The 23808-nt window shown below is 47.8% G+C and overlaps 1 pseudogene; it reads left to right on the top strand.

The window, feature by feature from the left end:
* Nucleotides 1–22642: 22642 nt before the first annotated feature.
* Nucleotides 22643–23470, top strand: LOC139704626 (large ribosomal subunit protein mL42 pseudogene; annotated as a pseudogene).
* Nucleotides 23471–23808: the final 338 nt, after the last annotated feature.

Below are 23808 nucleotides of genomic sequence, written 5' to 3'. Positions count from 1 at the left end.
GAGGAGCAAATCCTGGCCCCCCATTCTTTCAATATTGAGGCTACAGAGTGAGGCCTCAGGGCTTGGGTTGTTGTTCTTTGGAAATGGGTAAAAGGCATCACCCAGATTTGTTTCTAAAATGGGCCTGGAAAATGTTCAGGGAAGAATTTATTTTTGCAAGCAGGCTTCTGCCAGACAGAGATTGTATCTTCTGGGAAAATGCTAGGTCCTGGCTAGTGAGGAGAAAGAGGGCTGGGTGCTTTAGTTCAGGGCCATGGCTCACCGAGCTGGGGTCTGTGAGAGCAGCCAGGTCTAGGGAGGGTGGGCTGTGGAGGCTGACGGGGCTGCCAAGGCATGGCCTGAGTCCCCCTCTCCCTTCAGGGACTAGGGCCTCCCAGCTGCAGCCAATGGCTTGTCTGCAGTGGAGGAATTACAGGTGGAAACTGAATCACAGAACATCACACCCTAAAGTACAGGAGGAAAACCCGTGCTCTCCATTGGCTGAGGCAGACCCACCTGCTGGGCCCAACCTATCTGTGCTACTCACATGATCATTGTAAGAGAAGGCCCTTCTAGGGACCTTGCTTGGTTGCCTCATCCTTCTCCACAGAACAGGTCTGAGTGGGGACGGGCTCCCTGTGGGCAGAAGTTTCCCCATCAAGTGAGGAGTGAGCTGGCTGCAGAGCAGGAGGGTGCCTTGAGGGTCCCGAAGCCCACAAGGCCTCTGGTACACCCGAGTCGGCTGTGGCATGAGTCCACTCACCTCGAAGTAGCTCAAAATTGAAAAGCACATCAGAGAGGCCTGGGCAGAAGGTGCAGCAGAGGAGCCCTCCCTTGCCTCCCTCTGCCCTGTCCTCACCCCTGCTCTTTCCTGGGTGCTGGGGTGAAGGGGCAGGTGCAATGTGACCAGCCCAAGTGCTCATCCACGTGTGTGCTCTTGACTGTGTGCTCTTGCCTGTTCACCAGGAGCTGGGGCCCTTGAGGCACAGACTCCCAGCCTGCCCATCGCTGGATCCACTTAGTTACTCTCCGTCCACTGTGTCCTTGTGTGGCTCCAATAACCACTCCCTCCAGCTGCTGTGTCCTCTTTGGAATTCCATGCACAGTCCTGCTTCCCATCCATCCTGAGCTCTGAGAAGGCAGTGAGGGGGGTCTGCAAGCTATTTTCAAGATTTCAAAAAGCCCAAAGGAAATCATACATTTACCTCAATGAGGTTCCCAGACTAAATAAAACATTACGTTTATTTGCTTTGGGCTGGAGTCATATCAACTCAGTGTGGTAACCGTGGTTATCTTGACTGATCAGAAGCACTAATTGGCAGTTAGATGTCTTTGATGACTAAAACTCAAAGAAACAAATTATTATTCAATAAATGTAGTTTGCTGGGTAGATAAAAGCTTTCAAAACATGGAGTCCCTTGAGGAAAGAACTAAAAAGGATCTTTTGTGGTGCAAGGGGTGGGAACCTCTGATCTACACAAATGTCATATTTTCATTAAAGCAAAGCACACACATTTTTCCATAGCCCTCTGAGGCCAGATTTCTCATTAGTGACTTTGACTTCACGGCATTCCTACAAATGATACATTGTTCGTGCCAGCTTTTCCCAGAGAGTGATTCACCAAACATTGCTAATAGGTGTTGCTCAGGAGCTCACAGGAAAGGGTTCATGATTGAAAAAGACGGGGGGAAACTAGCTGAGAAAAATTAAACCATTGCTTATGGAATTTTTCTGGGCTCTCGATAGATAATATGAATTAAGAAGCCCCGAGAGAGAGAGAGACGGAACATGTGCATTCCTTGAGACCACTCGTGGGATCCGTTCTGTTGTAAGAGGCAACTTCTCAAGTAGCAAGCGTTCCACACAACATGCTTGGGGACATGCAGGGCTGTGATGACGAAGGTGAGAAAGACCCCAATGACAGTTACAGGGACCAACGAAAATAAAGAGGATGAAGTTGGGGTGAGAGATATTGGAGGGGCGGATGACAGGAAGGGGGTGTGCCCAGGAGTCCACACTTCCTCTTTTCCTGCTCCCCCTGCAGAATGGAGCTGGGAACCGGTGGGAAACAGGTGTGGCTCACAGGCTGCCTTATCCCAGAGGCCTAGATTCAAAAGAAATAGCTCAGTGCCTCAGGAAAACTTTGCTTAATTTCATCTCCAGCTCTTGTCCTGTCATCTCCTGTGAAAACAGCAGGAAGTGGGGGATTTACTGCAGCCTTTAGCACAACCTGCTGGATGGGAACCCTCCTTCCCGTCTTTCTTCTTTCCCTTGGGACCATCCCAGCAGTTCCTCTGCACTGGGTTGGCAGTAGACTACACAAAACCCCTGCTTGGCTTGTCAGCCGCACAAAGGGCCTGTTTCTCCATGTGCAATGGTGGTGGTAGCTGTGACATGAAAAACTAAGTGACACATCCAGATGTTTTCCCCACACAATTCTGAAGATGAGGGAATCTGGAACAGTGCAGAGAAGGCCAATGGTGGAGGGGAGGTGGAGGGGTGCTGCTTGTGAGGCCTCCTCCAGGCAGATGCACAATGTGAGGTCCAGTTAGCTCTGTGGACCTCCTCAGGGAAGAGAGCAGAGCATCTATTCAGGAGAAGAGACGGTGTGTAGAGGGGGGCAGCCGAATGAGGAGGAACAGGGAGACAAGGCAAGAGGACTGGGACCTCTATTCAGCTCCTACAATGTGCCTGGACCTTGCACCTGTGTCCTTTTATTTCACCCTCACTGATAGCCAGGAATGTAGGTTTATTTTCTCTGTTTTACAGATGAGAAAATCAAGGCCTAGCAAGGCCCATGGATAATAAACAAGTTGTCTGTCTTCCAAATCCCACAGGTTGCTCTAGTGCTAAACTGCCTCTGGAATTCAGGAGACTGGATTTAAGGAAGGTGGTTGTTCAGACAAGAATTCTGTGAACAGATCCTGGAAAACACAGCTGAGAAGCTGAGGAGAGGGGCTGGGCTGTGGCTCAGTGGTGGAGCCCTGGCCTAGCACACGTGAGGCACTGGGTTCCATCCTCAGCACCACATAAAAATAAACAAATCAAATAAAGGCATTTTTTTAAATATTTCTTTTTTGGTGTAGATGGACACAAATAATACATTTTATTTTCATGTGGTGCTGAGGATCGAACCTGGGTCCTGCCCGTGCTAGGCGAGTGCTCTACTGCTAAGCCACAATCCAAGCCCCTCAAATAAAGGTATTTTTTTTAAAGAAAGAAACTGAGGGGGCTGGGGATGTGGCTCAAGCCGTAGCGCTCTCGCCTGGAATGCGTGCGGCCCGGGTTCGATCCTCAGCACCACATACAAACAAAGATGTTGTGTCCGCCGAAAACTAAAAAATAAATATTAAAATTCAAAAAAAAAAAAAAAAAAGAAAGAAACTGAGGAGGGTAGTTTCAGGAGGAGCCAGGAGGTATATGTGTGGCCTCCACTTTTACAGGGTTGGAGGCAGATAGTTTGAAGCAATGGCAGGACCAGCAAGAAGGTGCAGACCAACTCCCAAGGGTCTGGGCAGAAAGAGACCACTGACCATCTGGTGATGACATTTGAACTAACACAGGCTCAACTTCAGGTGTATTCAGTGAGTTCTTAAAATGGACTGGAAATGATTGGAAAGCTTCATCAGATTCTAGGAGTGATTTCTACTAGTGCTTTCTGTTTGTCTAGAACTTTTAACTTAGCCATATGGAAATTCCATATCTGTATTCTCAACCTATTCATGTTAATAGTCCTGGGAGGTGAGGGGGAGGTAATCAGTGTTTCTGAAAGATAAGGAAACCGAGGCTCAGGGATTGGGTGAAAGGTATAGTTATGCCTGACCACTGGCTGATTGGAAGAATTCCCCACTTTTCCATACTTCAGGAGAAGTATGATATCTACTTTTGAAATAACTCTTAGATGAGTTGACATGGAGACATGGAGAGCTGAGCCCAGTCAACACCTGAGGTAGATCTAGAACACGAGTCGCCCAGCACCATTTCTTGCCATTTCTAGACTTAACATAAGAAGTCACCTTCTGCAGGATTCAAAGGCTTTACACATCAAAGTGGTGCCCAGAGACACTGAAAATACTGTCTAGTATACTGAGAACTGGGCACCAAAAGTCACAGTGACCAGCATTTGCTGACTTCATATGCTAGCTATCTTCCACCCAGGCCATTTCTGGAATTTACCCAGAGGTCTTCTGGAACCACAAGCAGATGACTGTTCAGTCAATTGACCCTGGCATTAACAGTAAATTTAATGCTAGCGCGCCTCTTCCCAGTGACCTCATTTGTTGAGTCAGACTTAATTCTATCACAGTCTTTCTGAACTCAAGAATCCAAGGGTGGTGAGTCCCTGAGGCTTTGCCAAATTGGGCACTGCACTCAATCGTCCTGAGTGATAGGAAAAAATTCTGTCCATCAGCACAATGAATTCCACCAGGTACTTTGGAATGCAGACATTGATGATTTGTCGTTAATTTTCAGTGAACGTTGTCATCAAACATTGGTAGGGTTGAGAGAAATTGAAGTTAATCTGAGAGGAAAAACATTTTAAAATCTCTGATAGGGACAAGCAGCCAATTTAAGGCAGCAGACTTTAGGGGCTCTGTGATTTCTGTCTGTTATTGACACCACTGCCATTCCCTGGGAATCGAAATGGGCTGATTACAAAGTTCATTATCATGTTACTTCAGTGACAGAGCAACCAGGCATTTTAAGACAGGAGAATAGAGAGTTATAGAGTTATCAAGTCACTAGTGAAGATAAGGGGGGCGGGGAACCCAAGAAGATAAGTTAAAATAAATAAGCACTTTGGAACTCACATCAGGCAAACAAGTCTTTTTAATTAAGAAAGAAATTTAAAGCATGAAATAAGAGCAAAGGGGCTTAAAGACAATTTCTATCAGTGTGAGGTATTTTCAGGAAAGAATTAGGGCAACCGGGGATTATTATTTTCTTAAGCTTTTGATTGAAATCTCAGACTTTCATCCCTTCTGCAGTTAGAAAATCAAGAGAGGAGTGGCTCAACTTCCAGTAAAGGGGAAACAAAAGGCCAAAAATAACCTGAGACTATTGAAATTCCTGGAGGATGTTAGTGGGAAGGAGATGGCTGCCCAGCCAGGCCTTTGAACACCCCAGTTTTTCCTACTTAGCTTTACAATTTGACCACGAGGCACAGAGGGTAGCTTCTGACCCCACACTTTCCATCTGGTTTGACTCCACAGGAGTTGTGCTCTTCTGGGGGCTGAACCCAAATGGCTCTCCTGCAGGCCCGGGTCTCAGCACTTAGCTCAGCACTCCATCCTGCTTCCTGGGACTGTTGTCTCAGGGCCACCATCCTCTCATCTCCCTGGCACAAGAGCAAACTCCCGAGGCAGGAGGCCCATTTCTTTTTCTTTAAAAACATTCACACACAGGATTGCCAATCTAGGCTTTTGAACTGTATAGGTAGTTTAGCTCCCGGCGAGGTAAAAACAATTCATTCAAGTTCAGAACTTTTTTTTTTTTTTTTAACATTCTATTTCTACTCTACCATTGGGGGAAAAAAATCTCTTGGCTGTGTAGGAGTGCTTTGTTAGGTTCACACTATGGAGTATTACACAACAATTAACAAGAATAAGATCTGTATCAACTCATGGGAGGAATTTCCATAATGGATCTATTGTCAATGAGCAAAACAAGTGGCAGAGAATTGTATGTCATATGATTCAATTTGTTAAAACAGCAACCAAAAGGAATGATACTGTGGGACGTGGTGGCACTCGCCTGTAATCCCAGAGATTCAGGAGACTAAGGCAGCAGGATCGCAAGTTTATGGTCAGCTACAGTCATTGAGCAAGATCCTGTCTCAAAATTTAAAAATAAAAATAAACAGAGTTGGGATGCAGCTCAGCTTAATCAGTTTAATCTCCAGCACTGCCAAAAAAAGAAAAAAGAGGTAGGGTGGGGAATGACTCCCTGTGGGTGACTATTTCAATTGCTGTTACCTTGGGTAAAGGGACTGAAGGAATGTAAGAAAAATGTTTTAAAGAAAGCTCTTATATCAACAAGCACAATGCATGCATCAGTGTAGTGCTCTTATCAAAGTAAAATTTAAAATACACATACTCCTGAAGGTCAGCCTCAGAGCTTTTACGTAATTGAGGCACAAACACATTGAAATCCCTCCTGCCCATAAATGAGGACACAGGGACATGAGGGTAGGAGGGGCAGGGGGACCCTCTTCCTGCCATGGCCCTCCTCCAGCCACACGAACTCTCTTTCCCACAGTCTTTCCCCTCTCCCACCCCTTCTCCAGCCCCCTTCTCCTCCCACCTTCCTCCCTCTCCTCCTCCTCCAGGACACTTTGCCTGGGCTGGGGTGGGGCCTGTTCCCCACTCAGCTCTGTCTCATCCCCAGAGAGGCCCGGTGAGCCTCTGGAGAGAGTGCTGAGCTGCATGTCATTCCTCCTGTCCCTCCCTGGATCTGGTGAGATAAGTGACACATCCAAGGTCACAAAAATGTGTCACTCAAAAATACTAGCCAAGGACCTGATTCCCCAAGGAGAAGTGGGGTCTTCTCTCCTGCACAAGAGACTGTAGAATGGATGTGGGAAAGTTTTCTGATTGTTCAGAAATCCCTGCCGAGGGACCTTGCACAAAAAAGCTCAGAGCTGGGTTCATCTGTTCATGAAGGGAAAGCTGCCAAATCCTACCTCCCGGAGCCCATTACTGCTCTGCCCAGTTTTCATTTTCCCATCCAAAAGACCTTGCAAACCCAGGCAGCCAAGAGACCTATGGACCCGGTGCCAGCCTGGGGACACTTTCGGCTGGTGCTCTCATCATGCCTCAGAAACTGGTGCCTGAGCAGTGGCACATGCCCATAATCCCAGTGCTTCGCAGGACTGAGGCAGGAGAGTGCAGTCCAGTCAGCCTCAGCAACTTAGCATGACCCTGTCTCAAAATAAAAAGGTCTGGGGATGTCGCTCAGTGGTACAGTGCTCCTGGGTTTAATCCCCAAAATTAGAAAAAAGAGTAAGAAATTAGACTGAGTTGGGGGCTCCCCAGGTGCCAGCTGGACTCCCCCTGGCCTGAGTGCTCCCTTCCTCTGGGCCATCTTTGTACTTCCTTGGAGTTGCTTGAATGGAAGGCACCTGGCAGAGGTGACCTTGCCACACCTGCTTCCCACCTACCACGAGAACTCAAAGGAACTTTAGAGGTCCTCAAGAAAGCCCTGAAGCTCCTCATCTCTCCCCATGCTCTGGGTCTCAGTGAGTGTCCTCTTCAGTTTGTTTGCATAAGCCATACACGGGCTCAATCTTGACACTTCCTTCCCCTTCGTTTTATGGGAATTTGGGGCCAAACCCTGGCAATTTCATCACTTAAACATCCATCCTTCAATTCCTGGCCAAGTTGCTCTCATCTCCTGGCTGGAGCATGGCAGGGTCTCTGACTGCGTGGCCCCCTTCACTTCTGCCTCCCTTCCCACCACCTGCATGGGGGTGTCTGGAGGTGAGGCCAGCAGTATGTCTCCTCTTCCAACTCTTTAGTAATTCCCAGGCAGCAGGGACCAAGGAATGCCATCCCAGGCCATTCTCCACACAGCAGCCAGGATGAGGGTTCTGGAGCACAAACGTGACCTCTCACTCCTCTCCTCAAACCCCCTCAAAGTCTTCCCAGATGGCTTCTCTGGCCCAGACTCCAACCACCACTCTCCTGGGAAGAGCTCCCTTCCACTGCCCCCCCCCCCCCACCCCCACCCCTCCCCCCCGTCTCCTCCGTGTTCTTTTTCCTGGAGCCTGGAAAACTCTCAGAGAACTGTATTCTTTCTTCACACTTCCCTGTAATCACATGCGCATGAGTCCTCCTCAACTCCTCCATGAGGGCAGATCTAGATCCAAATTTGTCACTGTCACAGCGCATGCTAATCCTTCAGGACTGCTGTGGCACTGTGGCTGATTGTCGGCAACAAGTGAGGCCAGTGTTGGAGGACCTGCACCCAAACCCAGGATTCCAGGAAGACACTGGGAGAAAGTGGCATCTTCGGACTTTTTCTAACTAGGACACTGGGGTGGGAGGAGGCGTGCTTTGCAAGAAACAGTGTGAACCAGGGTGTGGAGGTCGGGGAAGGGAACAGCAGGCAATCAATCCACAGGAAGTGGTGAGTGGAAGAAGCACTGGCAAGATGAACTGTGACCAGGTCACAAGGACCTTCATCTCTAAGCCCAGGAGTCTGGGCTTCATGCTGTGGGCCACAGGGAATCCTTGAATACTAATTTTACCATGGAGAGGCCCTCACTGGCATTTCCAGTGCTTGTGCTATAGACGCGTCATCAGTGACAAGAACCCAAGCTGATTCACGCCCAGGCCCTCCACCTGGCAGGGAGGGAAAGTAGGGACCCAGCTGATTCTCGCTGCAGTGCTCTTTCCAAAAGAAAGGAAGGATCAACTCGATTAGTTGTCAATCTGGTTTTCATTCCTCATTATTCTTTCCCCTTGTTGCTCTCACTAGCCAACCTCCTGTTCTGTGCTGTTATTAGAAAAATGTGCTTGCTCATAAAGTATTTCTTCTGGCTCCAGTTCTGATAGCCCTAGCTGCTCAGAAGGCCTGGCTTCTGAACCTGATTCTGCCACTTTCATGCAATGAAGCTTTCAGTCAGTCCTTCCCCTCTGTGTCCTTCAATTTCCAGGCGGTGCTGCTAATCTCAAGCTTCCAAAAGCATCAAGGTAGGGAAAATCCTACAGAATGCAGAAGAATGTGCAAAAGTCCTGTGGCATCCTGGGGCTAATAATTCCACTCACCAGCTTAGGCCCCCAAATGGCCACGAAGACCACTGTGGGAACTCAGAATGTAACTCCCCAGGTGATTCTAGACAGTTATTTCTAACACTATTTTTAACACCTGCCCTCAGATGTTGCAAAGAGCCAAATGTTGGTGTCAGTCACCAACTACAACTCCATGTGCGTCAAGGCTCTGGGGGAGTTACTGGTGGCCTCCATCCATGCACGAGATCAAAGAGAAAGAGTACGCAGACTGAAGCCAGTCATCCTTCCTCTTTAAACCTATTACATCATATCATCCCCAGGGACTGACTCTGTTCCTCCTTAAAGAATTTGTGAGTCATTTATTTTTTTTCTGAAAACTATTACTCTACAAATGAAGGAATCCCCATGGCAACCATGTTATGTTGTTGGAACGTAAAGAAAGAGGTACAGCAAGGGGTCCAAGCTCCCATGTACCCAGTCTGAGCTACCAAGACACTAGCCAGACCTTCAGGTTTCAGCTGAGGTGGGAGCTGGAAGGCGCACAGAGCCTGAGAGGATGACCTGACTCCTTCAGCAGGAGCCCTGCAGAGGGCAGCCATTGTGCGGTCAGCAGTGGGAGCACCCCACCAGCTGCTCTCCTCAGGAAGTAGCTAGGCCTTTCATGGGGCCCAAGCTGCTCTGGGAAGACCTCTCTCCCTTTCCATTCCTCCCATTTCACCTTCCCTTTTCTCCTCTTGACAAAAAGCGTCCCTTCCCTCCTGACAGACCAGGGAAAGAATCAGAAAGTCCACCTTGGGTCAGTGTCGGCCTGTAGCACTCATTTCACGGGTAGAAACCTGGCTGGGGCGCTCTTTCCAGGTGAGCACAACCAGATGGGGGTGCCCTCCCCAGCAGTGGGATGAGTGGGGACTGCCTGGGAGCTCCAGCTCTCTGCAGAGCAGTACCCCTCTTCCCCATTCGCCCCATTGCTGCTCCTCCCTCCCCCATCCACGGGGGTTTCCACTAGAATAAACTCAGACCATCCTGCTTACAGCTGCAGGGACTTCTGGGGGCTCCATAGCAGACAAGTGGCCAAGATGGCCTTTACTTCTTGACCCGGCTGCCAACATCTCTCCCCACCCACAGTTCCACCCTGAGCCTTCAAGGCACAGAGAAGCTGGGGGCAGGGACGTGCGGGAGCTGAACTGGCCTGTTGAAGAAGATAGGTGCTTTCCCACCTCTGGGGCTCTCCCCTGCCTCCCGCCCTGGGTGCTCCTCTCTCTCACCCTCTCCTGTTTGGCTCAGCCCTAAGCTGCCTGCCAGGTGCACACCATCTTCCTCAGCATCCCCTGGGGTCAGACCTACCCTATTCACCACTGCTCAGGACTTCAAGATGGCCTCTCCCACACCCCAGAACCAGCCACACCCCCTTTGCTTTAGAGCTTCACACTAGGAACCCAATGGAAGGAAATGACAAGATCACAGACTGCGTGGGGCATGGTCTCCCCAGCCCTCCCACCTCCTCCAGGCTTCCCTGTCTTAGGGCAGAGGGGGCACTGCCTGCCGTCTTAGCCAGGGCTGGCTGTTTCCCTCTTCCACTGAGGACAGCCCCTCATCCACCACAGGTGTTCCACCTGGAGGCTGGGCTTACCCACCTGAGGACTCTGGGAAAGATGGGAGGGAAGCACACTCTCCCCGGGGGAGGGATAAGAAACCACCAACTCCCCTTACCTGTTTCCTGCCCCGGACCACCCAGAGCTCTAGGCTGCAGATCCCAGACGTTCTAGGTGGTTTCCTCTGTGGAATGGCGGATGATCACACCTCAATGCACCTGGACCGGCACATCAGGTGTGCTTGCTTCTTTCCCTCTGTGCTCTAAGCGCTAACCACACATGCTTGGTCTTCCAGGTTTTTCCTGGCGGCATGCACAGTTCTCTTCCTGCCCGTACTCAAGAAAAAGAACTGTGAGAGACCCCCACTGCCATCCATGTTTCAAGGGAAAATGTTGTGCCGAGGACTTCATGTATACCTCTGTCTCAATCCAAGGTCACTTCTCTTGGTCATCCCCATTCTTCTTCAAAGTTCCTTGCACTTTGTTCATTTTCTTGTAATTTGTACACATCCTTAGCTCCACACTGTGCTGTGGCCTATGTTGGTTGCTGGGGAAAAGACAAGACAAATTCCTGCCTCAAGTTCAAGCAACTGTTGCTGAGAATTGCTGCCTGGAGGGATGTCCAGTGGCTGCCAAGAAGAAGGGCTGTTGGACCCCACCTCCCTCCCTTGCTGGGACAGGCTTTATTTACCGGAGTCAGGTTTAACAGGGTCAATTCAGGCTGCTGTCATAAAAGTACCACAGACTGGGTGGTTTATTCTCAGGGTTCTGAAGGCGGGGAGGTCCAAAGTCAAAGTGCTGGTGATCTGGTGTATGATGAGGTCCTGATTTCGGGTCCACAGACAACTATCTTTTCACTGTCATGTCACATGGCAGAAGGGATAAGGGGTCTCTCTGGGGCCTCTTTTTAAACGTGAGAGTCCCAATCATGACTGCTCCACCCTCATGACCTACTCATGGATTTTGCAAGGGACACAAGCATTCAGTCCTTAGCAAATGATAAGGTATTTGTCTTACTAATGAATGTCCATTGGGAGAAGTTGACCCTGGCTTCTGAAATGAATACTTAGTTGGTTACATGTGTCATCCATAAGTCCACAAACAAAGGGGCTCTTCCCTCCAGCTAAGAGGTGGTTTCCTTTGTGGAATGGCAGATGATCACACCTCAATGCACGTGGACCCGCACATCAGGTGTGCCTGCCCTGAGTCGACTGCCTCAGTTTCTGGCCTGCCTCCCCAGCTAGGCTCAAGTCATTGGAAGGCCTGATCCTCACTCCCCACCCCATGTGCCTTACCTCAATGATGAACCCCTGCCCGGCACAGAGTAGGTCACAGCACTGTAGAGGTGACTGGAACTTAGGAGCTCAGAGATGGGCAGAGCCAGCCCTAGAGGCACCAGGGCGCAAACCCTGACCCTGCCACTTCCCACATGGGTAGGCTCGGTCCTGAACTTCTTCAACTGCAAAATGGGAATAACAGGGCCTACCTCATGGATTGCTGTGAGGATCACAAGCCACCTACATAAAACCAGAATAACAAACGGACAGCCTCCAGGACCAGGGTGTAGCTCAGTGGTAGAGTTCCTCCTGTCTAGCATGCACAAGAGCTCTGGGTTCAATCCAGCCCAAAACAAAAACGAACAAACAAAACACACAAAGGACACGTCCCTCTCGTAAAGGGTTTTTGAGAGAAGATCTTAAATATGGAGTTGAAATTTCCAGGAAGATTTTACAGTCAGCCAATGTTGTTTGAACACCTCTGTGAGGCTGCTGGGCCACCTGGGAGTACCTGAGTACAAGGGTCCAATAACCCGGGAGCAGGGAAGAGGAGAGCAGAAATGAGTGGGAACAAGCCCAAGGGTCCAGCATAGGGCTGCTCAGCCAGCACTTACTCCAACCTAAGCACGAGGAAGTCGCAAACGGCCTGCATCTTCCTTGCCCTAGAGGTGGGGCTGGAGTGGGCGTCAGGAGGTCCCTACAGAGGTTCACTGATGGACTGAGTCCAGGGGGATGTGGGTTCCACCAATGGGTCCTACGTTTGCCAGAATGGCCATTTTGATTTGAAGCCAAGGAGGCTGGCTCTAAGGCTCTAAGGAGGGAAGCAACTCCACAATCAGTGACCCAGGAAGATGAAGAGGGAACGGAGCCAAGGGCTGGACGGGCAAGAGTCCTACTCTAGGCTGAGTCCAGCAGATGGTTCCCCGGAGCAGGGCGGGGGAGTGATAGCAGGCGGCACTCCAAGTCAAGGCTGGGCTGAGGACACCCTAGCAGGAAGTGGGGGACAAGCTTCAAGAGCCACATTTGAGTCATAGACAGTCCGGCAGGCATGGAACTTTCAGTTGAACCCAAGGCTTTCTCAAATAGGAATTCGCCATCCCTGTCTACGCAGGCTATCCTGCTTTCAAATGAGCTGAGGAACTGCCATGTTGATCCTAAGTTCCTTTTTAGTTTGTTGTTTGCTTTTATGTTTTGTTTGGTACTGGGGATTGAACGAGAGGTGCTCTACCACTGAGCTACACCCCAGCCTTTTCTTTCTTTTCTTTTTTTTATTGGAGACAGGGTCTGCTAAATTGCCCAGGCTGGTCTCCAACTTGGGATCCTCTTGCCTCAGCCTCCCTAGGCTGAGATTATAGGCATGTGCCACTGTGCCTAGTCTTTTTTTTTTTAAATTGTTTTTAATAGACTATATTTTGCAGCAATTTTAGGTTCACAGTAAAATTGAGTAGAAGATGCAGTAATTTTCCATATCCCTTACTCTCACACATGTGCAGCCTCCCTCTTATCAACATCCCCCACAGAGTGGTACATTTCGGGGTTTTGTTTGTATTTTGTTTTGCTTTAATTTTGGTTTTTGGTACTGGGGATTGAACCCAGGGGCACTGAACCACAGAGCCACATCCCCAGTGCACCCCCCCCCACCCCGCCGCCTTTTTTTTTTTTTTAATATTATTTAGAGACAGGGCCTCTCTAAGTTGCTGAGGCAGGCTTTGAACTTGTGATCCTCCTGCCTCAGCCTCCCAAGCTCCTGGGATTACAAGTGTGCACCACCATGCTTGGATCAGAGTGGTACATTTGTGGCAAGTGATGACTTTACGTTGGCACATTATTATTACCCAGAGCTCATTATCACCCTGTTGACATTAGGGTTCACTCTTGGTGTTGTATATTCTATAGATTTGAACAAATTTATAATGACATATATCTACCATCATAGTGTCATCCAGAGTAGTTTCAAAATATACCAAGAACCCATAAAACTCATTGAGAAGACAAGCTCAATCTAAAAAATGGGCCAGAGACATTAACAGATACTACACCAAAGAGGAGATACAGATGGCAAATACACATATAAAAAGATGCAGAACACCACATGTCAGCAGGAAATGCAAACTGAAGCAATACAACTGCACACCTATCAGAAGGCCTAAAATCCAGAACCCTGACAATGCCAGATGCTGATGAGGATGTGGATCGAGAGGAGCGCTTGTCCATGGTGGCAGGAACTCAAAGGGTGCAGCTACTTTGGAAGACAGCCTGGCAGCTTCTTAAAAGCTTAACACTCTTACTTTGTGCCCCAGTGTCATGTTCCTTTGTAGTTACTCAAGGGAGGTGAAAACCTGTGTCCACACAAACCAATATGTTAATGTTCATAGCAGCTTTACTCCAAAACCGGGGAACTACCAAGAGGTCCTTCAGTAGATGAGTGGATAAATAAACTCTGAGACATTCAGACTATGAAAAAACATTCGGTACTTAAGAGAAATGAGCCGGGCGCAGTGGCACTTGCCTGTAATACCAGCAGCTCAGGAGGCTGAGGCAGGAGGATCATGAGTTCAAAGCCAGCCTCAGCAAAAGCAAGGTGCTAAGCAACTCAGTGAGGCCCTATCTCTAAATAAAATACAAAATAGGGCTGGGGATGGGGCTCAGTGGTCAAGTGCCCCTGAGTTCAATCCCTGGTACCCACCTCCCCCACCACACACACAAAATGAGCTGCCAAGTCATGAAAAGACAGGGAAGAAACTAAAATGCATATTTCTAAGTGAAAAAAACTAATCTAAAAAGCCATGTATTATTATTGTATGACCGACTATGTGACATCCTAGAAAAGACACAACCACGGAGACAATAAAAAGATCAGTAGTTGCCAGGGGTTGCAGGAGGGAGGAGCACAGGTGGAACACAGACAATTTTAGGACACTGGGTTCCTTTATTAAAGATTAAATGCTACAACCCCGATGTCCATCAATGAATAAATGGATAAACTAAATGTGGTACCTCCCTACCTTGGAATATTATTCAGCCACAAGAAGGAATGAATCGCTAATGCAAGCTGCACCGAGGGAGAACCCGGAAAACCTTATGCCAGGTGAAATAAGCCTGATGTAAAAGGTCACACAGCACATGATTCCATTTCATGAAGTGTTCAGAATAGGTGAAGCCATAGAGATTCTTCAGAGCCAGGGGATGAGTGGCAGGTGGAACAGAGAGTGACTGCTTCATGGGTGAAGCATTTCCCTTTGGGGTGATAAAAATATTTTGAAACTTGATATAGATGGAAGTTGCACAACATAATGAGTGTCCTAAACACCACTGGATTGTACAAATTAAAGTGGGGATTTATGCTATGATGTGATGTGGATTTCACCTGAATTTTTAAAAACGTTTGCAGATGAAGGAAGAAAGATGAAAAGATGCAATGGGTGAACTGCTGCCTGTGGTGTGCAGGTGGGGTCCCCAGGAGGGCAGGACTTACTCCTACCTGCTGGGGCACTGTTCCAGCCAGGATCCCCTGCCAGCCACACCCCACTCCTGACTTTCAGGGCCATAAAAGGGCCCAACCCCTTTGCCCCTCTGCAGCACTGGGGGGGGGGGGTGTCATCCCAGCTTCAGTGCCCTGAGAAGGACCCCTGAACTCTTGTTGAGGCTGCACTGTAGCCAGACTCCTCCCTGTGGCCATGCCGGTCCCTCCCACCCCTCTTCCCTGACGTGGATGCCAAGAATTCTCCCTAAGGAACCTCTTTCATGCTAACCTCCATCTCTGAGTCAGCTCCCCATGCTCCGGATAGAATCCCCTTTTCATTCACATGCAAAACAGTGAGGCCATCATTCTGACTGCTTGGGGACCCGAGGACTCCTTGTCCTTGGGCAGGACAGACTGCAAGGGACCCAGTGCCTCCAGTGATGCTGTTTTTATCATCTGAGGAGCAGGTTTTCAGAGGGGCCCTGTCATGGCATTTCGGTTTCATAGTTGTTCTGGGATTGCTGCAAGGACAGGGCCTCTGCCTGGGGGGAGATTTGGAAAGAGGTTCACAACCACTCTGGTCCCCCAGGTTACGATTTTCCAAGCCTTTTAAAAATAGAAGTGTGAAAGCCATTTAATTGCCAAAAAAGCTGTAAGGTTCTGGCTTCTGTGGCCAGGGCCAAGTTGCAAACACAGCCTTGGAGATTCAGGAGGAAAACAAGTCTGTTTCCCCCTCGCCTGTGACTCAGATGTGGCAGACATATTTGGTGAGAGTCATAGTGTGCCAGGTCCAGAGTCACGTGCTGGCTGTGACCACTAGACAGTGGGTGTGGAAGAGAGGCCAGCTGCTTGTACTATAATTACACAGGCCAGTGGAGGTTTCCGAAGCAGCCTTCCCTGCCACTGTCTTCTTTGATTAATAATCCTAGTAATTGGAGGTATAGGTGGAAGTCACAGAGCCTGGGCCCTTAGAACTAAGGCATGGAATGAAGTCACAACCTCAACATTTCTGCCATTTTAACTTCAAGAAGAAGACACCAGGCTGGGTGCAGTAATGCACACCTGTAATCCCAGCAACTTAGGGGGCTGAAGCAGAAGGATCCTAAATCTGAGACCAGCTTCAGCAACTTATCGACGCTTTAAGTAACTTAGTGAGGGTTGGGGATGTGGCTCGGGGTTAAAGCATTCTTGGGTTCAATCCCCAAAAAGGAGGAAGAAGAGGAAGAGGAGAAGGAGTAGGAAGAGGAAGGGGGTGGGGGCGCTCAGCAACACCAGAACCTCCTAGTTCCATAGGTCCAAATAGGTGTCTTTAAAAAACATTTTAAGATCCTGGGATAAAGGAGGATATTCATCAAGAATTTTCTTAACTGCAGCAAATTGACATATGTGACATTTTGCAGAATCCGGGTTGACACTTACTTTGGTGGAGATTATGAGGGCAGGGTTGGCTGAGCACATGATGATGTAAACCAGATGTCCTTGCAGAAGAGAACGAACCAGCTTTCCCCAAACTGTAAAAATCTTCCATTCTCATACAGTGACTGATGAGCAAGTGAAAAACCATGTTTGTGTCTTCATTAAAGATTCTCAGGGGACTGTGGATATAGCTCAGTGGCGAAGCACTTGACTAGCATGTGTGGGGCTCTGGGTTTGATCCCCAGCACTGAGAGAGAGAGAAAAAAAAAAGATTCCTGAAGGCTTTTCCTGCCTGAAAGTTATATTACTGAAACTTCTCTGTGTACTTGAAGAAATAAAACTGTTTAGCTGAAAAGATGTACTGCAGATTTCATTTTGCTACTTTGGCAAGGCTTCCCCCACTTATGTGAGAAAGCAGTTGATAAAATGCTACACCAATAATTCAAAATAGTAATGCTTCCATGATTTAGAAGCAACATAAATGGTGCTTTAGAGTTGGGGTCTGGTGGCTTTTGTGATCCCCACACTGGGCTCACACTCTTGGCCATGTACCTGGAAGGTCACAATTGGATATTGCCTGTGTCAGCACACGGGACACTGCACATGATAAACCGGGGATGGTGGAGACTGAACAAGGACTTTGTCCTGCTGACACCATCCTTCCCGGGGGTTGGACCTGCCTTGTGGAGTGGGGACTTCTTGTGATTCTGCGGCTTTTGGAAGACTGCATGATTTCCTGGACTTGTGATTTGGAGATGGCCTTTTCCTTCTTCTCCTCACAGTTCATACTGAAAGCCTTTGGTCTGAGCTGACATTTTCACCCCTTGAAAACGTCCTTCCTTGGGGCTGGGGTTGTGGCTCAGCAGTAGAGCGCTTGCCTAGCACGTGTGAGGCCCTGGGTTCAATCCTCAGCATCACATATAAATAAATTAATTAAATAAAGATATTGTGTCCAACTATAACTAAAAAATAAATACTTTTTAAAAAATGTCCTTCCCCAATGGATGGCACTAGAGCAGATTATGCTAAGTGAAGCTAGCCAATCCCTAAAAAACAAATGCCAAATGTCTTCTTTGATATAAGGAGAGTAACTAAGAACAGAGTAGGGACGAAGAGCATGAGAAGAAGATTAACATTAAACAGAGATGAGAGGTGGGAGGGAAAGGGAGAGAAAAGGGAAATTGCATGGAAATGGAAGGAGACCCTCAGGGTTATACAAAAGAACATACAAGAGGAAATGAGGGGAAAGGGAAAAATAATACAAGGGGGAGAAATGAAGGTCAGTAGAGGGGGTAGAGAGAGAAGAGGGGAGGGGAGGGGAGGGGAGGGGAGGGGGGATAGTAGAGGATAGGAAAGGTAGCAGAACACGACAGTCACTAGTATGGCAATATGTAAATCAATGGATGTGTAATTGATGTGATTCTGCAATCTGTATATGGGCTAAAAATGGGAGTTCATAACCCACTTGAAGCAAAGTGTGAAAGATGATATATCAAGAACTATGTAATGTTTTGAACAACCAACAATAAAAAAAAATGTCCTTCCCCTGTGGTACAGTTCAAGTTAGAGAAACATATTCAGGTGTTTGTTTGTTTCTGTGGTGCTGGGGATTGAACCTAGGGCCTTGTGCATACCAGGCAAGCACTCTACATTCTTAGGTTTTTTTTTATCCTTGACTTAGAAACATGCTTTTAGGAAAAAAAAATCAGAAACTCTGATTTGAGGAAGTATCAGGCAGCTTTCTTGATGACTTTTAGAAAAATAGCCTCTTCTACTATAGAGTATTGTCAGCATGGGCTTCACAGGTGCATTGTGATCTGTACTGTCACGGGGGCCCCAGGAAGAAGCCTGTGCTTGGCTTAAACTCCACGGTCACACGGGAGAACCTTGAGGACATTTACTGAGTGAAATAAGCCAGACACCAAAGGACAAATACCGTGTGTGATTCTATTTATGTAAAGCACCTGGAATAGATTGAGGGCGAGTGGGTTGGCAGAGGCGGGGGAGGGGGAGGGGCTAGCGTTTAATGGTAACAGACTTTTAGCTTAGGATGATGGAAAAGTTCTGGAGATGGAGAGTGGTGACGGCTGCACAATAATGAGAATGGACGTAATACAACTGCTCGGCACAAATAAAAGGGTTAAAATGGCAAATTTCATGTTATGCATATTTTAACACGATAACCCCTCTTCTCCCCTCCCCTGCCTCACAACTGGAGATTGGACCCAGGATCTTGTGCATGCTAAGCAAGTGCTCTACCCCTGAGCCACATTCCCTTTTTAAAATTTTTATTTTTTTTTTTAATTTTTTTTGAGACAGGTTTTGCTAAGTTGCTGAAGATGGCTTGGACCTTGTGATCCTCCTGCCTCAGACTCCTGAGTAGCTGGGATTTCATGCACCAGGCTGAAAATTTTAACCTTTTAACAAGGGACCCCACGCTTTCATTTTACTCTGGTATCCTAAAATTATGGAGCAGGAACTGAGCAGTGCCACTAGAACTTTAATGGATAAAGTCATGTAGGGACTGGAAGACATGGGTTCTGACTCTCCAGGTCAGGGCAGGGCCTAAGGATCTGCATTTCTAAGCTATTCCAGGTGCTGTCCTGTTCTATGCCCAGAATTTTGTAGCAAGGACACAGAATTCTGAGGTCTGCTTCAGGTTCCACTGTTCAAGGCAGTTTGTTGAGAATTTAGTCAATTTCAAGGAAGGCCTGATTCTCATGGGCCTTTGGGGGACCATGGGCAACATAATCAAATATTTTTGTTCTCCCTTCCCACCACCAATAAGTAGTAAGTCACCACCCACATCTTCTTGTCCTACTGGGCCTCTGTTCTGGTTGGTCAATAGTCTCCCCGTTATACTTTTACCTCCAATCCAGTTTCCTCTGGCAAAACAAGGAAACAGACCTCCCCTGCAAATACACCACAATTCCAAGTTTACCTCAACAAAATCCTGCAACTTATTGTCTTTTTTCAGGGCCTTACCTCATAAGCGAGACCTCCAGGAACATCCAAATCCCAGGGCTTGGCTGGGACCAAATGCTTCTTGCCCTGTTCTAACACCCCCTCCATCTTCAGAGCCCCTCCTGTGCCTCTCTAGGGTGCTCTGCTCTCCAAAAGCCTGTGACAAGCACAGTACATTGTTTGTGTGCCTCCAACCCCGGTCCTTAGCATGGTGAAGCTTGGAGTTCTTCCACATTTTTCCCTCTGTTTCTGTCCCTAACTTCCTAGAGTGCTGATGGAAACAAACACTGCACAATTGTAAAAATAACAGCAAAAACCTGCCAGTGGTTGACTTAGTGCCTCTCGGCTTCATTCTTCCGTTTTGCCTACTCTGTAAAATCCAATCTGGGCACTTCAAGTATTTTGCTCTGGAAGCTGGCATGAAGGCACTGTGAGCAGAGGGTGCTAGAGACACTGTGAGAGGAGGAGGTGCCCACTCGCAGGGTCCTGCAGCCAGCACTGGTGGATTCACCAGGTCTAGCTTCTGCCTCTGCAGCCTGGGTGACTTGCCCAGTGCAGAGTTCCTGCAGTGTGTGGCAGCCAAGAGCACCCAAAACATCAGCAAACAGCCCTGCTGGGGCCAGACACATCCCCCTAGACAGCTTTCCCCAGCCCTCTCCAGGGCACATTTCCAGCAAGTTCCACAGGCATGGCACCACAGTGACTCCTATGTCACAGCAAACCCCAGCCATGCCCTCTGTGATAAGGTCCAGGTCTCAGGCTTGGTGTTGGGGTCTCTTCCTTGTCTTCCTTGTGTGCAGTGTCTTAGCCATTGGTTTAGTGACTGCTCCTTCTATCTACTGTTCCTATATTCTTGTGTGTGTGTGTGTGTGTGTGTGTGTATGAACCTAGAGGCCTCCACCTCTGAGCTACATCCACAGCCCTTTCATTTTTTTTATTTTGAGACAGGGTCTCACTAAATGGAATTGGTCATCCTGCTGCCTCAGCCTCCTGAGTTGCCCGGGGTTACAAGTGTGCACCATTGTGCTCAGCTTGCTATTCCTAAATTCTTTCATGTTACTTCAATCCTAAATTAGAGTTAATAATTTCTTTTTCTTTCTTTTGCTCCTGGGGATCAATCTGAGGGCTTTACACATGCTAAGCATGTGCTTTTACCACTCTCAGCCCAATAATTCCTGATGTTAAATTTTCCTACTTCTAATTACTCTCTTGACTAACATTTATATGACATTGACTATGCACCAGGCATGGTTTTAAGCAATATATAATACTTTTAGGATACATACTCATTTAATCCCCAAATATAAAAACATAAGCCCTGTTTTATAAGCAGAGAAACCGAGGCACAGAAAGATTTAGGTGGATAATGAGCCAATCTTCCAGGGCCCCTCCTTCCTGGTGACAAGCATATCCATGTCCTGAACTGGGCAGGCTCTGGTTCAATTACATGAGGACGAGTGAGTCCCTTGTCATGTCCCTGGGTGTCTATCAAGACCAGGCCTATCACAGAGCTCAATTATCAAAGAGCTTACTAGGAAGTGTCATCACTGTCTGTTTTACTCTTTGGCAATCAGAAGGAAGGCTGAGTTACATTCCCAGAGTCCCCTTTTGGGGTCACAAGGAGGCCTTGGTGGAGGACACTGGGTCAGAACTGGGTGGTAACTTCTGATAGCCCTCTAAAATTTCATAACTCATTGAAATTGCAAGGATATGCATGCAAATATAATGGGGAAAATTGGGGGAGCTCTCCATGGAAGATCTATGTCCTACTTTTTTGCTCCAGAGACCATGAAGAACCCAGGTTGATGATAGGTGCCCCCGTGATAGCAGTGAACAGCTAGAGCAGAGGTGGGGAAGGGTCTCCAGAAAGAAATAGGTGGGTACATGCACATTGTGTGTGTGTGTGTGTGTGTGTGTGTGTGTGTGTGTGTGTTTCAGGTGTGTCGGCTGAGCCTAAACCTGGAACCTATGTCTGATGAATTTGTATGTGCCAGCAGCTTCCAGACTTAAGAATGTTTGCTAATTTATGTGAGGAAGGAGGAAACATTAAAAAATGTGTTTAGGGTGGAGGTGCCGGGGAGTAGAGGTGAGAGACTGAGGAGTGGAAAGAACCGTGTGGAGCCCAACCTGACCCAGGAGTTTTATCTGCCTCGTGAAGAACAGCCTGGTGGCTATTTTCACAAGGGTCTTCTTAGGGCACAAAACATGAAGAGAATCCAGGGTCCCAGGGAGAGGGCAAGACCTGGCCTGGGGAGATGAGATGCATCCTTGGGGAGCGAAGCATGGGTCCATGGAGGCCATGGGTGGGCGGGCAGCACTCTCACATGCTTCTTTCTCAACACTGACGGGAGGACTGTCAGTGGACCCAGCAAGACAGCTCCCGGAGGTCCCCAGAAGAGCCTTCAACATAGTTATAGGGAGCCTCTGAGGCTCTGGGTTTTGCAGAGTCGAGTGGGAGGAGTGGGTGAAATGGGCACATTTCTGTTACTAGAACCTTGGGGCTGTGAATGTGACTGAGTGCAGTGGGTCTGGTTTCCGGGGAGTACGGGGAAATGTCAGCAAGCTGAGGGAGGGCAGGCCTCACGCTTTCCAGAAAGTCTTCCCCTTTGTTCCAGGAACTTCCCGGAAGAAGACAGGACAAGAGAGAAGTCTGATTTATCTTGTTAGCAAAGGCAAGGTAACCAGGAGCATGTCTTGCTCAGTTTAAACTCTGCATTCAGGATAGTTTGGGGAACATGGTTATTCTGTGCAAGTAGCCCAGGACTAACTGGCCATCAGGCTGGGATTTTGTGTCCTTCCCAGTAGATCCACATGTGGAGACCCAGGCAGGGAGGCCTGCCTTCAAGCAATGACACAGTAGTGATAGCTCCTTGTCTCCCCAGCTATCTTCCAACTCAGGACAGATGCAGGCATGGACTCATGGTCCCAGGGTGTTTGGGGAAAGCTGGAGGGATGGCTGCCCAAGTGTGTAAGATTAAGAAGTGATCCTTCAGCTTTTCTTACTTGACTAGCTCAGCACAGAAACCTAGAACAGTAGTGAGGGAGAGCAGCTGAAGGCCAGACGAAGCCAAGCTGCATTTTATCTTCAAAAATACTTTTTTAATTTGCATTTGGCTTTGGAATACAGGCACTAATCCCTTTTTGGAAAGATTAACTTTCCCCACTTGTCCTCTTAAGCTTTTTGAATGAACGTGACTTCTTCGGGCAGGGATCGGCCAGATGGGCAGGGCAAGAAGTGGGGGGCGAACAAGCCGGGTGCTGTCAGGGGAGACCCATGGGAGATTAGCTCCTTCCAAGAATGTTCAGCAAGCACTGGATAAGCACACACTGGGCTTGTGCATCAAGAAGAATCCTCCAGAAGGTTCTTCAGAAACGCCTCTTGAATTTAGAGCTGTGGCCACTGAGTAACTATTGGAACAAAGATCATATTCTGGTTGAAATAGGCAGAAAAAGAGCACTCTGCAGCCAGGAGGGTGCAGGGCGGTGTAACACAGGACCGAAATTGAGGCAACTCAGGTCTCCTGGAATAAAAATTGGCGTGCCTAGAAGCAGATTTTAAGGGTGGTTGCTCTTCAGAATGTCTTTCATCATATCATCTGATCATCATATAACACTAGGGCAGCAACAGCATTAAAATGGGTGATATCAAAGAGAATTTTCCTGAAGCATTTATTTCCAGTTCAAAAAGAGGGTTTATCTGTTGTTTGTTATAAATTTACATTTTTTTTTTGTCTTCCAGATGACTATAATTGCAAAGTAGAGCTTGCTTTGACATCTGATGGCAGGACGACAGTATGCTACCACCCTTCTGTGGATATCCCACATGAACACACACAACCAATCCCTCAACCAGATCCTGTGCACAATAATGAAGAAACACATGATCAGGTGCTAAAAACCAGATTAGAAGAAAAAGGTGAACGCCTTGAGCAAGGAACCATGATAGAAAAACTTAGCAAAATGTTCTTTACTACTAAGCATCGTTGATATCCTCATGGACAGTATCACAGATATGGTAAGAATCTGAATTCTCCAAAAGATAGATGATATTGAGTTTCTTGGGAGAATCAAAGAAACACGTTATCAGGTATCTCATTTACCATTTGAGAAAATGCAATCTGATATAATCACTAATATGTTATATAGTAAAATAATAAGAAAAAAAAAGTCTTTTCATATGTTAAAAAGAAAAGAAAAAGGCAGGAGAGTCTGGACAGAGGCATGGGGGCTCAGTGGGCCCAGGGGAGGGTTTCTATTACACACTTCAAGTAAAAAAAAAAAAAGTGCATTTACATCAAGAGCACTAGATCCTTCCCAGTGCCGGTAGCTATTTCATAAGCATCAAGAGACAACCCTCTCAGGGGCTGGCTGCTGGTCCTCCCAGG

The sequence above is a fragment of the Marmota flaviventris genome, chromosome 2, assembly GCF_047511675.1.
Source record: "Marmota flaviventris isolate mMarFla1 chromosome 2, mMarFla1.hap1, whole genome shotgun sequence".
Lineage (NCBI taxonomy): Eukaryota > Metazoa > Chordata > Mammalia > Rodentia > Sciuridae > Marmota > Marmota flaviventris.
This window is presented reverse-complemented; position numbering and strand designations above follow the sequence as displayed.